Here is a 5,652-nt window from a genome sequence, read left to right as displayed (position 1 = left end):
CCAATTTATGGTGCCAACAAGAGCTTCATCAAAGGAGTTCAACCACAATTCTCAAAAGCTTCACACACTCTTGATCAAGACAGTGTGAAGCAAAACCAATTTATGGTGCCAACAAGAGCTTCATTAATGGAGGGCAACCACAATTCTCAAAAGCTTCACACACTCTTAATCAAGACAGTGTGAAGCAAAACCAATTTATGGTGCCAACAAAAGCTTCATCAAAGGAGTTCAACCACAATTCTCAAAAGCTTCACACACTCTTGATCAAGACAGTGTGAAGCAAAACCAATTTATGGTGCCAACAAAAGCTTCATCAATGGAGGGCAACTACAATTCTCAAACCTTCGAAGCAAATTCAAGACTGTTCGAAGCAAATTCAATTTATATGGTTCATTCAAACCTTCGATTACTACAAGGTGTGGCTTGCATCACAATCTCTCGCTCAACAGTGTGAAAGCAAAATTTGTATATGTTGTCTCTCCCACATTTTCAAATTTCTAGTTTCCTATAAAAAAAAAAAAAGGAAATTCAACATAGCTTCATCAATGGAGGACAACTACAAATTCTCAAAAGCTTCACACTATCTTGATCAAGATAGTGTGAAGCAAAATCAATTCATGATACCCAACAAAGCTTCACCACAAAAGCTTCACCAACAAAAGCTTCATCAATGGAGGACAACTACAAATTCTCAAAAGCTTCACACTATCTTGATTAAGATAGTGTGATGCAAAATCAATTCATGGTACCCAACAAAAGCTTCAACTCAAAAGCTTCATCAATGGAGGACAACTACAAATTCTCAAAAGCTTCACACTATCTTGATCAAGATAGTATGAAGCAAAATCAATTCATGGTACCCAACAAAAGCTTCAACTCCAAAGCTTCACCTACAAAGCTTCAACTCCAAAGCTTCACCCATAAAAGCTTCACCAACAAAAGCTTCACCTCCAAAGCTTCACCTACAAAGCTTCAACTCCAAAGCTTCACCTACAAAGCTTCAACTCCAAAGCTTCGCCTACAAAAGTTTCACCCACAATAGCTTCACCTACAAAAGCTTCACCCATAAAAGCTTCACCAACAAAAGCTTCACCTACAAAAGCTTCACCCACCACAAAAGCTTCACCCATAAAAGCTTCACCCACAAAAGCTTCCCCCACCACGGAAGCTTCACCCACAAAAGCTTCCCCCACCACAAAAGCTTCACCCACAAAAGCTTCACCCATAAAAGCTTCCCCTACCACAAAAGCTTCACCCACAAAAGCTTCACCTACAAAGCTTCAACACAAAAGCTTCACCTACAAAAGCTTCACACTGTATTGATCAAGATAGTGTGAAGCAAAATCACTTCATGGTACCCAACAAAGCTTCAACCACAAAACTTCACCTACAAAGCTTTAAAATATATATATATATATATATATATATATATATTTAGAAATTCAAAATTTCAGAAATTCAGAAATTTGGAAACTCAAAAATTCGAAAATTCGAAAAAAAAAATTAAAAAAAAATTGCCTAGGCCTCCTCTTCTTTGGGCTTAACAACTTTCATAACAAATATATATGAAGAATGAGTTTTAGGCTACCACTTAGAAAGGAAATGCCTCATTCGTCAACTCCCTCGACCGAAAACTTGGGGGACTCCTACCATATGCTACTGCACCTTGATACTTAGAAGTCTCACGACCACTTAGTAACTTGGATTTTTCAAGTCTCCAAACGAGAAGTTTTCCTCACTCGGGAAATTAAGGGAGCACTACCTCAACCTACATGTTTCACTCACAAAGCTTCAACATACAAGCTTCAACAAAAGGAAAAATTCAAAGAACTTAGTGAAGAATGCCTTGGTGTATTTAACACAATACGTTGAAATGAAGCAAAGCTTATTTATTTATATCTCCGATAAGTTACAAATATGTACATATACATGAATCAAAATAAACAAACAAAAGGGAGCCTTCACAAAGGTTGCTCAGGAGAAGTCTCAGCAATCGGCAGAGCCCCAGAAAGAGGAGGCACTAGAGGTTGATTATTCGAAGCCTCAATACTAGGCAGAACCCCAGAAGGATGAGGCATCGAAAGTTGATCATTTGGAGCTTCATTACGCGGTACAATCTCAGAAGACGAAGGCAATAAATGTCTTTGGAACAAACCCACAAACCTATGATGATCAAGTAAAATATGACCATCAGATTCCTGCAGCTTGTCGAACTTCCTCTTCATGTTTGTAGCATAGTCATGTGCGAGCCTGTGCAACTGTTTATTCTCATGCTTGAGCCCTCTGATCTCCTGTTTGAGACTTATCACTTCAGCCACCAATGATTCAACTTGGCGGGTTCGAGCAACTAAGCGTTGGGTCATATGAGACACGGAACCTGCATACTGAACACTGAGAGCCAAAGAATCCTTAACAACCAACTCATCAGACCGTTTGGAAAGTAGTCTGTTATCTTTGGGAATGAGAATGTTCCTGGCCACCACCGTAGAGGTCATATCATTCTTCATCACAGAGTCCCCAACGGTAAGAGGACCAGTAGGGGATAAGAAGGATGGGCGCCATATGTTATCTTGAGAAGGCATGGCTGCCTCTTCACCAAAGTTCAAGTCAAAACGATGGTCGGATAGGCCAGACATTCTCAGAAATGATGAAGGAGAAATGAGGTGCAATAAATCTCTGAAGTAAGGGGAAAATTCCTACAAGCAATAACTCTCTGAATGTACTTCTTGCACACAATTGGTGCCCTTATAAAAGAAAAGGCAACAGAGCCGTTGGTTCAAAAATCGAAGAGGCACCACTTTCCACACGCAACATCAGCTCCTCAGGTACCACAAATACCTTTGCCAAAGATCTCTAACAAAGTTTAGACACATAAATTTTGAAGGTCCAGCTACCCTACTATTACCCACAAGGGTAAAAGAACAGCACCACTGCTTGATAACTAGAAAGACCTAATGTGTGTCAACCTCCGTGCTCCATGGTAAGGCAGACTGGCAAAAATGCCCAACCTTTACTTACATTCAAGAAAACACTCCCAACAGGATTACGTGCTCAAAAATTGAAAAGGCACCGCCCTCCGAATCTCGAGAGCCAGACTCCCAACAGGATTACTTTCTCAAAAATCGAAGAGACAATGCTCTTCGAATCTCAAGAGTCAGACTTTCAACAGGATTGTTTTCTTAAAAATCAAAGAGGCACTGTTATCTGAATCTCGAGAGCTAGATCCCGGACAAGATTGCTTGTTCGAAAACCGAAGAGGCACAGCTCTCCGAAACTTCGAGAGCCAGATTTCCTTGGATAAAGCTTGTCTGCAATCTTCACACACAACATCAGCTTTCCAGATACCATAGACCACTTTTTCAAAGTGCTCTGACAAAGTTAAAACATGTGAAGCTTGCAGCTCCCACTACATTACTATGACCAAGAAGGGTAAAGGAATAGCACTAATACTTGTTGTTAAGAAGACTCCTATATATGTCGACCTCCATCTTCCACAGCCAGGCAGACCTGCAAATAAAAAAAATGCTCAACTTTTCTTCGCATCCGAGAGGGCACTCTCAACAAAGTCTCTCGAAATACTCAGCTTCTTTTCTCCCGATAATACCTTTGCAAACAAGCTACACCAGAGCAAAAGTATCCCATATCATCAGGGTTAAAAGCAAGAGTATCCCATATCATGCTTTTTCCCTGTCTTTTCCTTTAGCCTTGTTCTTACCTGCAAGACAAGGAGAAAGAGAACAATCAGTCAGCACTTGGAATCAAGCTTCCAGTCAAGAACTGACTGCCTGGAACCCTTTGCCTGATTACTTATTTGGCATTGCTCTCGAGTACTCATCTTCAACATCTTATGCTTCCAGAGAATATACCACATCTGCCTGAGGAACAGATAGGGCAAGTGAGAAGGATACAAGGAAGCATGTGGAGACAAGCGTAACAGAACATATGTCGATACATCCACTACTTTGTCAACAGCAAAAGTATCCCATATCATCAGGGTCAAACGTACTCTAGATTTGATGGACTTGTTTTGACCCTCAAATTCTTGAGTCGGCCTTATACTCTGGAGGAAATTAGAAAACCCTCAAGCCCAGTTCAAGAATAAGCCTGTGGAAAGTTACTTTTTCAAAAGCTAAAGTATCTCATATCATCTCTTCTCCATTTGCTTCTCCTTATCCTTGTTGTTGTTTATGACACAAGGAGAAGGAGAACAATCAACCTGAAGCCGAAGTCGAACCTCTGATCCAGGTTGTTTGCTTGGAAGTCTGATTGCTTACCTTGTATGTTACCTCCTTCGGTAAATCTCTTAGCTCGGCGACTTGGGGGACTCCTACTATAGGGTTTGTATCGCGCTTGACCAAGCCCAAAATTACAAGTAAGCTTCAAGTGAAATTGATACATTACCTTGTGCATCTTCATCGGTTAAAGATACCACCCTTAGATGGAGGAAAAGTACTTCCAAAGAAGATGCCACATCTACATATGAGACAGATAAGGCAAGTGAAAATGATACCACATTTCGGTACTCAGAAGTTTCGTGATTACTCAATGGCTTGGATCTTGCAAGTCCCCAACCGAGGAACTTCCCTCACTCGAGAACTTAGGGGAGCACTGTTTGTACCATACTTGATCAATCTTGAAACTACTAAGCACCGGTCAACGTTACACCGTCAAAGACCTAAAAGAGTTTCCCTCTAACCAGGAGGCCAATCACAGCGCGACACGTGTCTACGTCAGAAGCCAATCACAACACGACACGAGTCAATGTTAGAATGAAACTAGAAACTCTCTTCTATAAATAGAGATCATTCTCTCACAATATTTCCGAATGTCATTTGTACTAAATCATTCACTTGTACTCAATAAAGGAGAGCTTTAACCTATGTACTTGTGTAAATCCTTCACAATTAATGAGAACTCCTCTACTCCGTGGACGTAGCCAATCTGGGTGAACCACGTACATCTTGTGTTTGCTTCCCTGTCTTTATCCATTTACATACTTATCCACACTAGTAACCGGAGTAATCTAACGAAGGTCATAAACTTAACACTTTCTGTCGTACGAAAGTCCTCACTGATTTTGTGCATCAACACATTTAAAGGCAGAATCATGCTTGTATGCACTCAAAACAAAACATTACCCATGAAATTCAAAGCCTTGTAGAATGGTGAACCAAGACTCAACTCAAAACAAAGTGAGTTGAGAAACTTTATACCTTTGAAACACCTATTTGCTTAGCAAAGGTTAATCACCCATGTGATGGCCTTCTTTCCTTTGTCACCTTACTCCTTGGCTCCATGGATGTGGATGGAGGAACTTTGCTTCTTGGCTCCATGCCTTCTTGGATGTGGATGGAAAAATTAGTTTCTCCAAAAGTCCCCAAAGTTTGAGACCTCTAAGTTCCAACACCAAGGATGGTTGAGGAAGAAGATGAGTAGCCATGGAAGTGTTAGATGCTAGTAAACTCTCCCATGGTGGCCGGCTATTCTAGAGAGAAAAGAGAAAGAGTTTTTCTCACTTTTCATCCTTAGAAAACCCTAATGAGGATGAAGCAAAGATACCCCTTCTATGCTTTCAACTTTTGTATGCATTTTGGACCAAAAGGCCCTTCCTCTCTCTATGGCCGGTTTTCCCAAGCCTTTGGGTTGTTTTAG

This window comes from Malus domestica, chromosome 10 (genome assembly GCF_042453785.1).
Source record: "Malus domestica chromosome 10, GDT2T_hap1".
NCBI lineage: Eukaryota > Viridiplantae > Streptophyta > Magnoliopsida > Rosales > Rosaceae > Malus > Malus domestica.
Note: the sequence above shows the minus strand (reverse complement) of the source record.